Genomic DNA, 18,713 nt, shown 5'->3' on the forward strand with positions numbered 1-18,713 from the left:
TGCTGACGGGGGGAGGGAAAAGGGCAGACTGGAATTTTCCGCCCTGCGCCTGCGCAGGGAGAAAGAAGAAGAAGGGTGCCGCCCCACAGGCATCGTGTGGCGCCATCCGGGAGGAGGGGCGGCCGCGGAAGCATGGCTGCCGAGAAGGGGAGACCCGAGGGCACTCTGCGCCCATGCCGAGCTCCCTTCGGGGGTGGCAGTGAGACCGACCAGCCACCCTATTATGGGGGCAGCGGCTTGGCCTGCCGCGGCTGCTCCCCCGCCAGGCCAGCAAACCACACTTCAGCCCGAGGGGTGACCGCAAGCAGGGACATGAACAGATACACATACACCAATGTTCATAGTGGCATTATACGTGCAATGGAATGTTACTCAGCTAAAAGCAGGAATGCAGTATTAACATGGGACAACACGGATGAATCTTGAAGACCTTATGTTGAGTGAAGTAAGACAGTCACTGAAGGACAAATATTACATGACCTAAGCAAATTGAGTAGACTCAGAGAGCTAGAGACTAGAAGATAGGTCATCAGAAGACAGAAAGGAAGTAGAGTGTGGTAAGCCAATGCTTAATATGGGCAAAACCTATGATAAGGTGAAAGGGGGTGGTTTGGCAGTGGATGGGGGTGATAGTGGTGCAGGGATGTGAGTTGGGTTAACGGTTCTGGAACTTGAGGGTGAATAGAGTAGGCAGTTGGGTTGGACTATCCATGGAACTGGGGGAGGGTTGGAGGAAGGAACAATTGAATTCTGAGGATTTGTAGATCTGTAGTTAAAACTACAATGGCGGGGATGTTCTATTGGCCAATATGGCAGGGGAAGGTTACTGGTGTAGGACATTGGGGGGTGGGGGAATATGTGGGACAGGGTGCACCTGGGGCAGGCTTCTATGGAATATGCAAATGCTCATCTTGTCATAGTGTGTTATCTCAGTGGGTGGAGAGACAATAAACAAGAAAATATTAAACTCCCATCCTGGGGAGTACTGCTGTGTTCTCAATTAGAGAAGCAAGTATCTCTTGAGAACATAGGCAGTGCCTAATAAAAGAAAACAGACCAATATGTCAAGTCCTGAATATTATTGCAAGTAACTATGAGCCTTACTCTTCAAAAATTGATACTCAGTGGTTACCATAGGTTCCAAGATGAGGGAAGAAGAGGTGGAACAGAGGGCATTTTTAGGGCATCGGAATTGTTCTGCATGATCCTGCAATGATGGATACAGGCCATTTTCCATTTTCTCAAAATCTATAAAAGTGTACAGTGAAAAATGTAAACCAAAATGAAAATCATTCACCATGGTTAGTAGTGATGTTTCAATATTTGTTCATCACTTGTAACACATATATGGTATATATGTAAGATGTTTATAAAAGAGGAAAATATGAGAGGGGATTGGGATATATGGGAATCCCTTATTCTTTCTATGTGACTTTTCTGTAACCTAAAGCTTCTTTGAAAATAAAATGAAAAAATAAGACACAGGGGAGACATAAAGAAGAAATTCTCACTGTACATAAAAGATAACAGATCTGAGACAACCAGTAAGATGGTGGCAAAGTTAGGAGCTCCTAGAGTCAGCTCCTGCTACAGGGCATATAGTAAACACACAGAGCTATCTGGAGCTAGCTGAAATACCTGTCTGGGGGATTCAGGAGGCCAGAAGAGCATCCTGCCCCATCCAGGGAACTAAATGACAGCAAAAAGCATGCAAACGTATGTGTTGTGGGTGTCCCAGAAAGAGAAGATAAGGGAAAGGGGGCAGAAGGAATAGTTGAAGAAATAATGATAGAAAATTTCCTAACCCTATTGAAGAAAACATAGATATCAGGTCTAAGAAGCACAACATACTCCCATCTGAAAAAATCTGAATAGACCAACTCTGAGATACATATTAATCAGAAAGTCAAATGCCAAAGGCAATGAGAGAATTCTGAGAACAGCAAGAGAAAAACAATATAATGGATACCCCATAAGATTAAATGCTGATTTCTCACCAGAAACCATGGAGGCAGGAAAACAGTGGTCGGATATAGTTAAGATACCACAAAAGAAAAACTTCCCGTGAAGAATCTTACCTGGTAAGACTGTCTTTTAAAAATGAGAGTGAGATTAGACTATTCCCAGATACCAGAAACTGAGAGAATTTCTAACCAAGAGACCAGATTTTCAGGAAATACTGAAGGGTGTGGAAAAGAAAAGACAGGAGAGAGGCCTGGAAGAGAGTCTAGAAATGAAGATTATGTCAATGAAAGTAATTAAAAGTGTCAAAAGAATGGTGAAAATAAAATATGATAGATAAAACTCAAATAGTCAGGAATAAACTTAACCAACAATGTAAAGCACTTGTATTCAGAAAACTGCAACTCAATGTTAAAATAAATCAAAAAAGGCCTAAATAACTGGAAGGCCATTCCATGCTCATGGATTGGAAGACTAAATATTGTTAAGATGTCAATTCTACTCAAATTGATATACAGATGCAATGCAATCCCAATAAAAATCCCACCAGCATTAAAAAAATTTTTTTGAGGGACGTGGACTTGGTCCAGTGGTTAGGGCGTCCGTCTACCACATGGGAGGTCTGCGGTTCAAACCCCGGGCCTCCTTGACCCGTGTGGAGCTGGTCCATGCGCAGTGCTGATGCGCACAAGGAGTGCTGTGCCACGCAGGGGTGTCCCCCACATAGGGGAGCCCCACGCGCAAGGAGTGCACCCCATAAGGAGAGTCACCCAGCACAAAAGAAAGCACAGCCTGCCCAGGAATGGCACTGCACACATGGAAAGCTGACTCAACAAGATGATGCAACAAAAAAAAACACAGATTCCAGTGCTGCTGACAACAACAGAAGCGGACAAAGAAGAACACACGCCAAAAGACACAGAGAACAGACAACTGGGGTGGGGGCGGGGAGGGGAGAGAAATAAATAAATAAATCTTAAAGAATTTTTTTTTGAAAACATGATTATCAAATTTATTTGGAAGAGTAAGGGGTCCTGCATAATCAGTAACATCATAAAAGGGAAAAGTGACCACTCATCTCTTGACTTTAAGTCATGTTACCTAAAGCCATAATGGCAAAAACAGCATGATACTGGCATAAAGACAGACACATAAACCAATGGAACCAAACCGATGGTTCAGAAACAGACCCTCACAGCTTTGGTCAAGAGATTTTTGACTAGCCTGTCAAACCCACACAGCCCAGGCAGAACAGTCCATTCAACAAATGGTGCTGAAAGAACTGGATATCCACAGCTGAAAGAAGGAAAGAGGACCCCTATCTCACACTTTATCCAAAAATTAACTCAAAATGGATCAAACACCTAAAAATAAAAGCAAGAACCATAAAACTTCTAGATGAAATTGTAGGAAAATATCTTCAAGACCTGGTAATAATAGGTGCTGGATTCTTAAAGGAGATAAGAGGAGGACTGAGATGGACTACTGATTTTTAATGTATGTAGAAGTTTTAATTAGCTTTACTGTAAAAGTGTGGAAATATGTAGAGTGGATGGTTACAAATAGTAACAGCTAGTTTATAAATGGGGATGTGGCTGAAAATAGTAGTCTAGATATGTCAATGCCAATTGACAGAATGCTAGAGAATAATCTAGGAACTGAATAGCACAGTAAACCAAGAGGTGGGTGAGAATTTTGGTTGATGGTACAGATGCAAGAGTGTCCTTTGTGAGCTAGAGCAGACGTACATTACTACTGCAGGATGCTGGGAATGTGGAGAAGCATGGGAAATATACCACTGGAGTAACCTATGGACTGTGGTTAGCGGTAATAACGTAATGTTCTTGCATCTATGACAAAGATGTACGTGTTGATAACGAGGCAGTATGGAAAATGTGAGCCAAATGCACACTATGGACATGGTAACAATCAGATGATATTATCTTATCTGTAACAAATGTTCTACCACAGTGCGATGTGTTGATAGAGGGGAGTTGTTTGGGAATTCTGAACATGTGCATGATTATTTTATAAGTTTACAACTTCCATCATAAAGAGTTTATTTAAAAAATAGTAATAGGGTGGGTTGGGGGAAAAACACAGCAAATGTAAGATAAGGACTATAATTAGTAGTAAGATTTTGACAATATTCTTTCATAATTTATAACGAACATCTCCCAACAATGCAAGGTGTTGGTGGAGGGTTGATGTATGGGACCCCTGTATGATGTTATGTATGTTTGCTTTGTAAGTTCACAACTTTTACTATACACTTAATTGTTTATGTATGTTAATATATAAATAATATAAAATAATAATAATATGGTGAGATGGGGAAAATACTTTGGTTAGTAGTAATATTTTGACAATGCTCTTTAATCATTAGTTAAAAAATTTTAACAACAACACAAAGTATTGGTGGTAGGGTGAGTTACGAGAGTCCTGTATGATGTTATATATGTTTGTTTTGTAAGTTCACAACTATTACTATACACTTATTGTTTATGTGTGTTTATATATGAGTGATATACTTCGATAAATTAATTTTTTTAAAAACACACTAATATTCCAGAAAGGGATAACACTTAGGCTGTCAAATGGCAGTAAACTTTCATTGATGACGTGTGCACCAGGTTGCATTCACAACTACCTGAGAAGGAATCTGATTTGGGGGTATGGTACAGGTAAACTTTGATTAGGAAGAAAAGTAAGGAAGAGAAAACGTGAACTGTCTCAGGTAGGTCAGATTGAGTTGGCTATTGTGTCCTCAGGGTTCTCTGGGTAGCTTGGAAAACCAAGTAGACTTTGGCTACTTTAAGAGAAGAGGCCACATTGCTGGAGAAGGTCAAAGAAAGAAAGGTGGAAGACACCAGTAATATACTTAGCTGACCTACCCACTGTGCCCCTGAAAAGACTCACCTCAAAATCAGGGCTGAAAATATACATGCACAAAATCTATTGGGCCTGAAAATATTTTTTCCAGTGTTGTTGGGGGGGGGAGAGGGGGGGTGGGGGGGTGGGGTTGAATGGGACCTCACATATATATTTTTAATGTAATATTATTACAAAGTCAATAAAAAAAAATAAAAATAAAAAAAAATTTATCTTATCCTTGCCCTCAGGCTTACTAATATTATAATTATACTTTGGATTTTATTGCTCAGAAAGACCTTAGAGATTATCTTACTCAAGTTGTTCAATTAGAGGATATGGAAACTGAGATCCAGAAATATTAAGTGATGTACCTAATGTTACCTAACATGAAAATGGAAAAATCCCATTAGACTCCTAGGTCAGCTTTCTTCCTGTTATTCTATGCCATTGTTTGCCAATCTTCAGTCATTTCTATTTCCTCTTTACTTTTTATCTCATCTTAGTATCATCAGTAGTGTCATATTTTTTTCTGAAATTAACTCACTGTTTTGTGCTTATCATATTTTTATGTATAGAAGAAACTTTGTGTCATTACCACAAATAGAAAACCAAAAGCATTTGCCATGAATAGAAAGTAACAGTAAATATAAAGGTAGTAGAGTAAAAATAACAGAACAAGGTAGCATATTCTAGCCAGTACCTTACAAGCTTAAAACTCTGCAAGATGCCTCCTTTGTCCTATTCAAAATAGGGGATTAGAGAAATTTGTACACAGACTAATACCAAACTGAGACTTTCTCCCTGATATAATCACAAGGATTGAAATATATTTGCAAAGAAAAATCTTTGTCTTTGTTTGATGTATTTCAATGCTACATAAAGCTTTATCCATGCACCTCATGAAAAAAAAAAGATAACAGATCTTACAGTAATGAAGGATGCAATGCAAAGATTTTTTTTTGTATTTTATTTATATTTGTTTTTATTATTTATTTATTTATTTGGCTTTGTTTTTTAGAAGATTTTGGACTGCAAAAAGGTCACAATATAGCAGGGGAGGATGACTGGTGCAAGATGTCTGTGGTGGGGGGAAGTGTGGGGAAGGGTGCACCTGGGGATGTCTCTGTAGAATATGAATATGTTCAGGTGGTCATGGGGTGTTGCCTTGGTAGTTGGAGACCCACACAATAACCAAAAGAACATTAAATTCCCATCCTGGGGAGTCCTGCTACATTCTCTAATAGATTGGCAAGAATCCCTAGAGTACATGGACAATGCCTAGAGAAGGAAGACAGACTATTACTCCAGGCCCTTGATTTTGATGGTTGTACTTATGAACCTCATTCTTGTGAAATTGAAATTTAGCCTAGTATTATACACTGCCTAAGAATTACCTCCTGAAAGCCTCCTTGTTGCTTAAATGTGGCCTCTCTCTAAGCCAAATGCAGCATACAAATTCACTACCTCCCCCTCAAAATGGAACATGACTCCCAGGGATAAGCCTCCCTGACACCAAGGGATTATTACCAAATGCCAACTAACAATGCCTTTGGAAAAAGATCTGGACCAAAAGGAGAAATATGAAATACAAATGAGTTCTTATGCCTAAGAGATTTCAAAGTGAGGAGGGAGGTCATTCCAGAGGTTACACTCATGCATGTCTCAGGAGGGTCTCACTGACTGGCACAGTGAAAGATGCCTCAAGCAGGGGGTCTCCTGAGAGCTCTAGAGACCTCAGACACCATAGATAGGGCAGAGAACCCCAGGAAATTGGCACCCCATCAGTGAGACTTACCTTGAAATATATGATAACCTATCTCCCTAACATATCAGAGTTACTCATTTATAATTTTCCTACACATGGTTCTTCTGCCCCTTTTATTTGAATCTATAATTAGCACTATACTCATTAAATATGTGTCCTAGAGACTAAAAAATCTGGCTGTTCATATGCCAATTGAGTCTTAAATCTCAGCAGAGTTGCAGCCAACACCTACTCTCCAGTTCATCAGACCCACCTAGGACAACTAATGAAAGGATGATGATGGATGACACCCATCCCAAAAAAGCAGAGAAGAAAAACAAAAGAAGAAGAACTAAAGGATATCAGAAAAACTATGAATGAGCTATATAAGAGTTTTGGTAAAAAAAGAAATTGTAAGAAGGAACCAAGCAGAACTACTGGAGTTGAAGACCACAATAACTGAAGTGGAAAATGCCCAGGAGGGTTTCAAGAGCTGATTAGAGCTGGCAGAAGAAAGAATCAGTGAACTTGAAGACAAGACACTTGAAATGAGTCAGGCTGGAAAGTAGAAATAACAAAGATATATTAAAAATGAAAATAGCATAAGTCACCTCTGAGACACTATCAAGCACACTAATATATGCATTTTGGCAGTACCAGGAGAAGAAAGAGAAATAATGACAGAGAACTTTCCAACCTTAGCAAAGAGGTGTATTTGCACCTCCACGAAGCCCAGAGAACACCAAACAGCATACATGTGAAGAAAAATACACCTCCATCACAACCACCTCCTTTAAGTCTTTTTCAACCTCTTCACTCCCACAGTCAATATCATTTCTCAAAAGTTCAACTCAACCACAAAATGCTATTCATAGCTCCAAATCCTTATTTATTTTTCATAGCAGATCTTAACAGCAAAAAAGGAAGAAAATGTATGAGACAAATAGACCAAGATCATATTGCCTATGCATGATATCATCCATGATTTACTGCTGTGACTGTTCTTAACTCGGATCTAGGACCTTCTGAAATTCCCTAATAGCCTCCTTAATTGTCCCTTTAATTCAGAAGTCTTTTCAAACACTAAAATCTTTCAAACTCTTTTTTTTTTTTTCAAACTCTTTATAAAACATGTTAGGAAGACTCTGATACTCATTTACTTCTGGGACTCAGAAGTGAGGAAAATTTAGGAAGGTTAGTAACTGTTCTTTGAAATGTCTGAAATAACCAGGAGATAGGTCACAGGTAGACAATAAGTGGAATATATGCCACTGCCAGGGTAAAATACCAGGAACACATCATTCTTATTCTCTGAATCTAAACATGCCCTCAGACCCTTTCTCAACTAAAGACTACAGTTAATCACTACCACTTAACTGGAGTTTGGACTCAAACCTTATTTGTCATCACCAATTCAGGTTTTAAGAAAAAAAAAAACATTTGGTATTTCCATTGCCAGATACATAGAAGATTACTGTACTGACATGTCTGCCAAAAACAACTAAAAAATATGATGGATGAAGTTAAAAAGGCATCCATGATCTGGCAAAGAGTATGAAAATTTAAGCCTAAAAACTGGTGGAAACCAGAGATTTAAGAAAAGCACTGAAACCTGTTTTCCTCTTGAGATCATGTACCAAACACGTTAAATTGACCCTTTGGGTTTTTATATTCTGTGGAGTTTTCGGGGACAGAAGACAAAGCTCAGCTCCTGCTCAACGTGTGGAGGCTACAAGGCAATTCCTATACTGGATCTACAAATGCTTACACACTGAAGGCTATAAATCTTAATTCACTCCAAGCAGCAAAGAAGATTTCCTGGATAAAAAGTCAGCTAAAAAGAGTTTATAGCCTGAATTCATACCATCAGGTGAAGATTCAGTTTAAAGTGTTTTGGATTGGTAATACAAAATGAACTTGACAGAAATAAATAGAAATTATTAAGATATCACCTTCATCCCAGGCCTCAAAGAATTTCCACAGATAAAGTTCCAAGGAAAATGAGCAGCTTTCAGTAAAAATTACTAAACTCACAAGGAAACTGGATACTGTGACTGAAAGCAAGAAAAAGCATTAAAAAACTTCAGACATTGCAATTACCAGATACAAATTATATCATAAGTATATTCAAAGGTTTCAAGAATAAAAAGAGGCTTGAAAATACAATATAAAGCAGATTTGTAAGGAGACAAACAGAATCAATAAATGAAAAAATAAGATAAATTATATTCATAATAGATAACATAGCAACAGAACTGGGTGGAAGGGCAGAAACTAGTAGATTGGGGAAAAGATTGCATATAGAATGCAAACTAGAGACACAAAAATATGAAAAAAAAAAAAAAGATTTCCATAAGTGGAAAACAGTGTGGAAAGTTCTAACATATCCTGAATTAGAGTTCCAAGAAACAAAGAAAAAATGGTACAGATAAATATCTAAAGAGATAATGAATGAAAAGTTCACAAAACTGATGATAATCACCAATCTCCATTGTCTTTATTCATAAAAGCCAACAAATCCAAGGAAGATAAATAAACAGAAATATACACTTAGCCACATTATAGTGAACATGAATGACATCAAAGAGAATACCTAAAAAAGCAACCAAAGAAGAAAGACATATGACCATCTAGAGGTTTCTCAGAATCCATGGAAGCCAAAAGCCAAGAGAATGTTATTGTCAATGTACTAAGAGAACATAAGCATAAGCTAGAATTTTATAACCAGAAAAATTTGTCTTTCACAAATGAACGCAAAATAAGAGCACGTTCAGTTCCCTATTGTTGGTAATTTAATCACATCCCCAGAGAAGGCATGTTGAGGTCCCAACCTCTGGTCCTGTATGTGTAAACTCATTTTTTAAAAGGACCGCAGGACCTTTGAATATGTTATTAGCAAAGGTGGGCCCAAACTGAGTGAGTGTGGGCATTCATCCAATATAGCTGAAGCCCTTATAAGCAAAGAAAAGTGGACACAGACGAAGAAGCCCCAGGGAGCAGCCAAAAGTGGGGAAGTCAACAGAAACTAGAAGTCCTTGGCCATGTGATGGAAAAGCCGAGGAGCCTCAGAAGTTTCCAGCCAGCCAGGACACACAAATCTCCAGAGGGCGCATGCCTTCTAACCTCTAAACCACGGGCCAATAAATTCCTGTTGTGCAGCAAATCCACTGTATGTTCTTTGTTTCAGCAGCCAGGAAACTAAAACACCTGTATAGGAAAATTCTAAAGAAAATCACCCCAACCGAAAGTCAGAAACAAGAAGGAATGAAGAGCAACATGGTATAAATGTGGGAAATCCAAAGGAACATGGACTGTATAAACAACAATATAATGTTGTGTATGTAACATATAAGGCAGTTATGGTGGAGTCAGAATTAAAAAGTTCTAATATTCTAATAAAGCTCTGGAGTTGAAGATAGTAAATAACGTTAGAATTTGTTAAATTAAGTTTGGATGTTAGAATTCTAGAATTTCTAGAATGCTATCAAAGAATAGAACTAGATTATAAAACATCCAAACTAGTGAGGAAAAAAAAAGGAATGAAATATGATCAATCAATTCGAAATGGGCAAGAAAGTAGAGATATGAAACTAAATAAATTAAACAGGATGAAAAAGGGACAAAATAATTGAAAATTCCAAATATATCAATAAGAAGAATAAATATAAATGGACTGAGTGCTCCAATTAAAAGTCATATATATATATATATAAAACACAGATACTTGCTGTTTACAATATCTATTTAAAATATAAAGATACAAATTTTGAAACCTGAAAGAAAAAATATGCTAGTTCTAAATAAAAGAAAACTGGTTTAACTCTTCTAATATCAGACAAAATAGACAGTAAAGCAAAAAAGCATTATAAATTTAAGGTAGGTCACTTCAAAGTGTTAAATCAGTTCAGTTCACCAGTAAGATATAAGATATTAAATATGAAAGCATCTGATAACAAAGTCTCAAAATATACAAACAAAAAAATTGATCATGAATTAAATGCAACTAATAAAACGAAATTTTTAAAAAAATCATACTTCTCATAGTAATTGATAGATCATATGGGAAGGTTAACCACTATCTGTACAAAACAACATTTTTAAATATACATTTCATTTACAGAATTTGATCCAATACTGAACCATAAGCTAGATCTCAACAAAGATCGAAGGATAGAAATAAAGCAGAACGTATTCTCTAATCACTATAAAATTAATCTAGTTATCTATAGCTAAAAGATAATTTTAAAGCCCCATAAATTGGAAAATTAAACAACATAGTTTTAAGTAACCCAGGGATCAAAGAAAAACTGACAGTGTTAATTAGAAATGGTTAAAAAGGAAGAATTTTAAACACTACCTATTAAAACTTGTGGGATGAAGCAAAAGCAGTACTTAGAGGAAAATATATTATTTGAAATGCTTACATTAAGAAAATATTGAACTAAGATCTATTTCAGGAAGTTAGCAAACACAAAGAGAGTAGAAAGAAGTAAAAAACTAAGAATGGAAAATAAAAATGGAAAGCAAATAAATTTTATAATGGAGTGGATCAAAGAAACCAAAGAGTAGTTCTTGTAAAAGTTAGTAAATTGAAATATCTAGGAGAATGGGTGTAGCTCAGTGGTTGAGCACCTGCTTCACACATTTGAAGTCCCAGGTTCAATCCCCAGTAGCTCCTAAAAGGAAAAAAAAAATCTCTATTTAGATTTATTAAGAAAAGAAAAAGCATAAACAAACATAAATTCAAAGGAAGCCATAACTATGATATTGCAAATATTGAAAAGACAATTTTAAAGCAATAAATTTTTAAAAGATCAAATTCCTAGAAAAATTGCAATTTAGAAGAACTAGAAAACCTGAGTAATCCCAAAACCTGTAAAGAAATTATTCAGTAGTTAAAAATCTTTTCACAAAGATTTTTGTGAAGTCCAGTCCCAGGGTGGTATGTTTCTTTAATTCGATTTATTGAGGTATAATTTACATAGAATTAAATTCATACTTTTTAGGGGTACGGTTCACTGAGTTTTGATAAACATGAACAGTCATGTAACCACCAGTGCAATCAAGATATAGGCTAGTTTCATCACCTAAAAAAGGTCTCTTTTGCACCCTGTATTCTAATCCCTTCCCCCACCTGGCACCCACTGATCTTTTTCCTGCACCTATAAACCTGCCTTTTACAGAATGTCATATAAAGGGAATTATATAATATGTAATGCTTTTGCCTTTTTTTCCCCCATTTAGCATAAAGATTTTGAGATTCCTCCATTCTGTGTGTGTCAGAGCTCTGTTCCTTTTTAACGCTGAGTAGTACACCTCAGTCGGGATGCCTGGCTTGTTTCATGCATGCACCAGTTGATGAACGATCGGGTTGTTTCCAATTTTGTGTCCATTTTGACTAAAGCTTCAACAAGCATTCTCACATAAATCTTCGGGTGAATGTCTCTTTTCACTCCACTTATTTGAGTATTTAGGAGTGGGATTGCTGGGTCATGTGATAAGAGCATGTCTGACTTTGTAAGAAATTGCCATGCTCCTATTCAAAGTGGCTATACCATTTTGCGTCGCTGTCTTCAGTGTATGTGAGTCCTGTGTGTGAGTCCTGGCTTACTATGCATCCTCGCCAGAACTTGGTATGTCATTTTAAAAGTTTCTACCCATTCTAACTGGTATGCAGTGCTCATGCCCACAGGCTGTTATGAGTGAATTCTACTAAACAGTTAAGGGGCAAATAATTTGATTGATACACAACACTTTCTAGAGAAGAAAAAATGAAGACACTCCTCAATGCATTTTGTGAGGCTAAAATGACCTTTGTCTGAACATGACAAGGCTAAGACAAAGAAGGCAAATTAAATGCCAGACTCATTCTTGACACACATGAAAAATTCTACGCAAAATTTTAATAAACTGAAACCAGTGTGTATAAAGAGAGAGCTTTCATGACCAAGTTAAGGTTATCTCCAGTCTGTAAATGTGGTTTAGTATTAGAAAATCAGTTTATGGGTAAGTGGATATGGCTCAACTGATAGGGTGTCCGTCTACCGTATGGAGGTCCAGGGTTCGATCCCCAGGGCCTCCTGATCCATGTGGTGAGCTGGCCCACGTGCAGCACTGCTGCACGCAAGGAGTGCCATGCCACGCAGGGGTGGCCCCGTGTAGGGGTGCCCACACATGAGGAGTGTGCCCTGCAAGGAGAGCCGCCCAGCATGAAAAAAGTGCAGCCTGTCCAAGAGTGGCATCACACACATGGAGAGCTGATGCAGCAAGATGATGCAACAAAAAAGAGACACAGTTTCCCAGTGTTGCCAGATAATGCAAGCAGTCACAGAAGAACACACAGCGAATACACACAGAGAGCAGACAATGGGGGGGAAGGGAAGAGAAAGAAATAAAATAAATCTTTAAAAAGAAAAAGAAAATCAGTTTAGGGAAATTAACATAGTAAGCCAACAAAAATGAAAAATTGTATAATTATCCCAATAAATTCTGAAAAAGTCATTGCTAAAATCAGCACCCATTTATAATTTAGGCAAAAAAAAACCCTGTTAGCTAAGACTAGAAAGAGACCTTTTTTGGTAACTGATTAAAGGACATATACGGACAAGGCACAGTAAACATCATGATTAATGGTAAAATATTGTAGGCATGACTCTTTAACATTTGGAGTATGACAAGGTTGTGGCCAATCACCACTTCTGCTTGACATTAAAGTAGAGGTACTAATTAAGAAAGAAAGAAAAAGAACAGAAAAGAAATAAGGATTAAGAAGAATGAGAATTTATTTCAATGAATTTTAATTGGTGCTTTAGAGTGCAAATGGGTTGCCTACTTTCTCACTGTCCAGCATAGAAAATGCTTGTATGAAATGGCAAATTTTGCAAGGAAAAAAATTGGCACTCATGCCAGTTTCTAGTATCAGGGACTGTACCCTAAGGAAAGCGTGATGAGTGATAGATAAATACTGGGTTGTGAATTTCTCAGTCCCCTCTTACCTCCTGTGACCACTGCAACCTGACATTCCTGCCCTGAACCATCAAACAGGCCCTGGGAGGAACTCACAGATCAGACCAAAAAGTAGCATTATAAAGACAGAAGAGGACATCCTTCACGTAGAAAGGGGAACAGAAGGAGGTTTAGGTTGTTGTTTTGTTGTTTTTTTTTGTTTATAGTACTTTGGGATTGCTGAGAGAGAGAAAACATTAAACTCAAGTAAAAACTTCATTTAAGTTTGTAGAATTTGTAGAAACCATCATTTATTTAATTTAGTATAGAAAATACCTCTTTGCCAATCTATCTTATTTCAATAGCCATATTAGAACATTTGGAAAGAATCTCAATTTATTTCTGGAATGGCTGTAAACTCCAACCAGAATCCAACATTCCAGTGTCTGACAAGAATAAATGCTGCATAAGGACAACAGTCAGCAACCTTTTAGATTTCCTGGATTTGCAGGTGCAGTCATAGCATGCATGCTATTCCGTGGCCAAAGTTCAACAACTAATGATTGATTAGCTACTGGGTTCCCTGAGGCCACAGCAGTGAGTAAAACAGACAAAAGTCCCTGCCCTCATGACGCTTACTTCTTGAAGAAGGAGACAGGCAGTAAGCAGATAAGTAAGAGAACAGCAGAAGTGTCTTGGTAACAAGTTCAGTGAATAAAGATAAGTCAGGAAGTGGTGGGTAAGAAGGACGGGGGACAGGTGTAGAAGTTTGAAATTTTGACAGCATTTTTCAGGGAAAGTGTCACAGACAAGATCAAATTTGAGCAAAGATCTCAAGAAGAGTCTAATTCAGTCACGCATTTCAGAAAATTGTCATTGTTTTAGGTTGCTAAAAGCTCCTTGGAGCAATATACCAGAAATGGGTTGGTTTTTAGAATGGGAATTTAGTAGGTGAAAGCTTACAGTTCTGAGGCTGTGGGCGAGTCCAAATCAGAGCATCATCAGGAGATGCTATCACCGAGTTGCAGCGATGGGTGTTTGGGCCCGTGGCAGGGTATAGTGGTTGCTCTGGGGGGCTCTGCCTTCCCCTCCAGGCTCACTTTCTCCCCGAGCTCAGCTGTGGGTGATCAGGCCCATGGCTCCTCTCTCCCCTCTCCTCCAGCCTCACCTCCTTTAGCCTCTCAGGGTCCTCTCTCCATGTCTCTGTGCTCTCCTGATTCCAGTCTCTGGCTTCTAGGACCTGTCTCTCAGCGTCTCGGGTTGCTCTGTCTCCGCCACTTCTTTCCGTGTGTCTGCTCCCATTAGTCCTCTATTTATAAAGGACTCCAGTAAGAATGCACAGGCTGCGCCATCAAATCAAAGGCCCTTAAGAGACGTCATTTAATCAAGAGTCCCCACCCACAATAGCTTGACATGTGCAGGAGTGGATTAGCTCTAAGGACATGATCTTTTCTGGGATCCACAAATAGTTTCAATCTGTCACAGTCATGTAGGAGAGAAACTTGAGCCCAGTCAGTAAGTCATAGTTAAAAATATAACCGCATTTTGTCACTACCACAGTTCATTACAAGAATAACTTGTGTCACCAAAGCATTGAAATTGAAAATCCAGTACCCACTGGACCATTCAAACATAATTGCTGCAGCACAATGGAAGGGAATGGCTTTGGGACCAGAGGGGTAGAGAAGGAGGCTTGGGGTGGAGACAAGTAGAATGGATGGTGTGATTCAAGAGGCATGGGGAGGGAGGGAGGGGTAAGTATGCTGCAGTTAGGACTGTGCTCATTTATCAGATGCTGTCTTTTTTTTTAAAGATTTATTTATTTCTCCACCCACTTACCTCCATCCCCCCATTGTCTGCTCTCTGTGTCCATTTGCTGTGTGTTCTTCTGTGTCTGCTTGTATTCTCATGAAGCAACACCAGGACCTTCCAGATTAGGAGAGAGGCAATCATTCTCTTGCACCACCTCAGCTCCCTGGTCTGCTGTGTCTCTTACTGTCTCTACTCTGTGTCTTTTTGTTGAGTCATCTTGCTGCGACAGCTCTCCATGCATCGAACCCAGGCATCGAACCCTGGACTTCCTATATGGTAGACGGGAGCCCAATTGTTTGAGTCACATCTGCTTCCCTCAGATGCTGTCTTGAATTGAAGGTACTTTGAGCACCTCTGTAAGCTTTTTGACAATAAAAATACATTAGAAATGGTCAAAGAAATTCATTTAAGATTGTAAAGAAAAGCAGAAGCTAAGACTGAAATCTTCAGCTTCTTACATAATGAATGAACTGCTATATCTATGCATGGGGAGATACACATAAACATACGTGTGTTTTCACTAACTGGCTTGCGCCCATTCAAGGTCCTTCTACCAAGCAGACTGTCTTTGTTGGGATTTTCCCAGAAGCAGATCCTGAGACAAGGATTCAAGTACAAATAATTGGGTAGACACAATGATTCTAGAGTAGTTCAGAAGGGGAACACTGCACTGAGGCCATAGGGCAGGAAGCCAATAGGTTTTCATGAAAGTTTGGATGGTGGGCCACTGGAGCTTAATCCCCCTGGGGACTGCTGGGAGATAAAGTGGAAGCCACCTCAAAGTTATTTCACCCACAGGACAAGGGATCTGGGTTTTTATTCACCAACTCCCATCCGTAATGTTTGAGGAAGGCTCCCAGAGGTCATTAATTGCCAAGCACTTCTGGCTATCGCACTTGTTAGAAGAGTGGTCTCTGCCAAAGAAAACGCTCAGGTGAACAGTTTCAGGGGCTGGCTGCTAGAAGTCAAGTGGTAGGGTCAGAAGAGCAATGTGCCAGTGGCCACGGGAACCAACAGCATCTGATATTATGGATATTATGAGCAGTAAAATAATGTGTGTGGAGTAACCATTATGCAATAGGCACCAGGGAGTATAATGAGGCTAAGAATGACTGGTCCCCAACCCCCATGGAGTTATTAAGACAGACAAATAAATTATCTCAAGGTTAAATAATTGTTTGTGATAGTTGTTAAACAGAGCAAGGTGTTAAGAGAGTGGATTACAAGAATTAAAGTCTCCAGTCTTTGGGAGTCAGGGAAAGCATCCATGAGAAAAATGAAGTTTGTGGAGACACATAAGGATGGTGGGAGCTCATTAAGCAAATGGAAGAAGTAGATAATGAAGGGTTGGGAAGGGGCAACTCTCACCCAGTGATGCTCAGTTCATGATGGGAAAACAGCATTAATTTAGGGAAATGGCATAAATATAACTCGGTTTTGTTTTGTTTCTTTCTTGTTGTTGTTTTATAAATAACATGGATGAATGATTCCTCTTACTCGATTCTCGTGGTCACCTAAAAGTCTCCTGCTGAGCCTACCTGTGATGAAGGAGCCATGTCACCTTCAGCAGACCGACAGGAAACAAAGATGGACACCCAGTGACCACCTTTCCTACCAGCCCACTCCTCTCTCTGAGGTGCCACGTTCTCCCCTTTCCTGGGCTAGTCCTGTGCTTGCCTGCTCCTCCGACGATCTCCTCTTCACTAGCCTCATTCACAGCCCACATTCCACTAGTACAGCCCCACTCTTTATTTCACTGGCAAATCTTTAATCAGACTCCCTGACCTGATCTTTAATAGCTCCACACCAACGCTGAAATCCTCCGCAGTGTCCCAACGCCTGACCACCCTGCTTTTCCCACTAAGCGGGGCCCACATTTCTGAAAATGGAGGCAGGAATGTGATACGCCCACTGCAAATGACAAACTTTTACTTCTTACAGAACCTCAAAGGACTCCTCAGAAAGCTCTAATACAACCTGGGAGCTCAGAGGTATAAAAGTTCTAGATCTTACTAATACCAGATCATTTGATGTGTTACCACGTCATTGTCCTAATCATCTCTGTATTAGCTACTGTTCTGAGATGCGGCCTCTAGTACATATTGTAGTTGAAAAAAATAGACCTTAATTTCTCATATTTAGGGATATGTGACTCCTCTCTTTCATTCAGCAGCAAATTCGTATGGGCACCTAAGAACAAATATTAACATTAACCAAGAAACCTAATAATGTGATTTTTTTTTGTTATGAATGAAAAGTAAGCATTACTATAAATGACTGATGAATCTACTAGAAGTACTTTTAATAGTTGGATGAGCGTATTCCATCTGACTTACTAAAATATTATTGGTAATCTTGTTAATAGCAGTCATGACATCACTTTTTCAGTTTTTGATGACTAGAGCCCATGTGTTATATAATGATCATTTTGTATTAGAATTTTAGTTGAGTGACAAAAATTCATTACTAACAATACAACTTAAATGGTTGATTTATATCTATCAGAGCAGTAAAAACTACTCAGAAGCATTAAATAATTTTTATAATTGTATTCTCTTAATATACTTGCTAGTTTTCTTTGTGTTTTTAAGTACAATAGTAAAACTGACCCTCAACAGTGCTGTACATGCTGTACATTTTTTACTTTAAATTTACCATAAGTGGTATAAAGCAGAATGTTGCTGAATATGGAAATACCCTGGGCATAAATGGACTTATTTTGTCTTTGTCACTGTAAGATCCAGGATACATGGCCAAGAAATACACCGACTATGCTATCCTGAAATTTGGAGCCCACTCTCCTATACAATATGCCTGGCTATCCAGCATGACCCTCAGCCTGGGAAAATGTGACCTGAAAAAGAGCCACAGAAGGCTTTAGAGATTAATTGGTTCAGTCCCTGGAATAAATTAGAAGAAATGGAAGCCCAGTGCCTTGCCATTGTTTGGAGCTTTAAAGAATTTGAGTAGTCAAAGCACTCTGCCTGGATTGGAAGTCATTGCCTCCTTCAGAAGAGTCTTGCACCGTCTGGACATCCCTCTTTGCCCCTCATTCCACTCTCCAGCCTCTTCCACCCTGCTTGGTGTCCCAAGTGGCTTACCTGTACCGACGGCCTCAACTAGTCATCTGGATTCCTGTTGAGTTTGACCAATGGGAGGCACTGAGAAGAGGAGGCTGGAGACCCTTCACTCCATCCTGTAGGGTCACCATGAGTTGCTGCCCATCTTCTGAAGAGCTCAAGCTCCTCTCACGTAGACGTTTTCCACAGCTGCAGGCTCTCCTTCTAGATTCCAGGAACCATTTCCTCCACTTGACCCATAAGCTGTAGGAGTGGTAATGGCTCCTGGTTTTGCTAGCCCGTGGGTATTCCATCCT

Source organism: Dasypus novemcinctus, chromosome 31 (genome assembly GCF_030445035.2).
Source record: "Dasypus novemcinctus isolate mDasNov1 chromosome 31, mDasNov1.1.hap2, whole genome shotgun sequence".
Classification (NCBI taxonomy): domain Eukaryota; kingdom Metazoa; phylum Chordata; class Mammalia; order Cingulata; family Dasypodidae; genus Dasypus; species Dasypus novemcinctus.